The sequence below is a fragment of the Arachis ipaensis genome, chromosome B3 (assembly GCF_059453495.1).
Source record: "Arachis ipaensis isolate K30076 ecotype BB chromosome B3, ASM5945349v1, whole genome shotgun sequence".
NCBI lineage: Eukaryota > Viridiplantae > Streptophyta > Magnoliopsida > Fabales > Fabaceae > Arachis > Arachis ipaensis.
In genome coordinates this window covers 93431761-93432745 of record NC_142438.1, presented here as the reverse complement: position 1 = coordinate 93432745, position 985 = coordinate 93431761, and the positions used below count along the sequence as shown (strand labels likewise).

The window sequence follows — 985 nt, the reverse complement described above, 5'->3', positions numbered from 1 at the left end:
TGAGTACTGTTGGATGCAGCTTGCATTCCATTCAGACTCTGAGAAATCATATTGACTTGCTGAGTCAATATTTTGTTCTGAGCCAATATGGCATTCAGAGTATCAACCTCAAGAACTCCCTTCTTCATAGGCGTCCCATTATTCACAGGATTCCTCTCAGAAGTATACATGAACTGGTTATTAGCAACCATGTCAATGAGTTCTTGAGCTTCTGCAGGCGTTTTCTTTAGGTGAATGGATCCACCTGCAGAAGTATCCAATGACATCTTTGATAACTCAGATAAACCATCATAGAATATATCCAGGATGGTCCATTCTGAAAGCATGTCAGAAGGACACTTTTTGGTCAGTCCTTTGTATCTCTCCCAAGCTTCATAGAGGGATTCACCTTCTTTCTGTCTGAAGGTTTGAACATCCACTCTAAGCTTGCTCAGCTTTTGAGGAGGAAAGAACTTGGCTAAGAAAGCCTTGACCAGCTTATCCCAAGAGTTCAGGCTATCTTTAGGTTGAGAGTCCAACCATATTCTAGCTCTATCTCTTACAGCAAAAGGGAAAAGCATGAGCCTGTAGACTTCAGGATCTACTCCATTAGTCTTAACAGTATCACATATCTGCAAGAATTCAGTTAAGAACTGAAAAGGATCTTCAGATGGAAGTCCATGAAACTTGCAGTTCTGCTACATCAGAGAAACTAATTGAGGTTTCAGCTCAAAGTTGTTTGCTCCAATGGCAGGAATGGAGATGCTTCTTCCATGTAAATTGGAATTAGGTGCAGTAAAGTCACCAAGCATCCTCCTTGCATTATTATTATTTTCGGCTGCCATCTCCTCTTCCTGTTCGAAAATTTCTGAAAGGTTATCTCTGGATTGTTGTAATTTAGCTTCTCTTAATTTTCTCTTTAGAGTCCTTTCAGGTTCTGGATCTGCTTCAACAAGAATATTCTTGTCCTTGCTCCTGCTCATATGACAAAGAAGAGGGCACAGAA

General features: G+C 40.5%; 1 non-coding gene across 1 annotated transcript; it reads left to right on the top strand.

Annotated features, from left to right (window-relative positions):
• Window positions 1-320: 320 nt before the first annotated feature.
• On the top strand, window positions 321-428 carry LOC148571602 (small nucleolar RNA R71). Its single transcript, XR_015880337.1, has one exon. It is a non-coding gene; the product is annotated as a small nucleolar RNA R71 (small nucleolar RNA).
• Window positions 429-985: the final 557 nt, after the last annotated feature.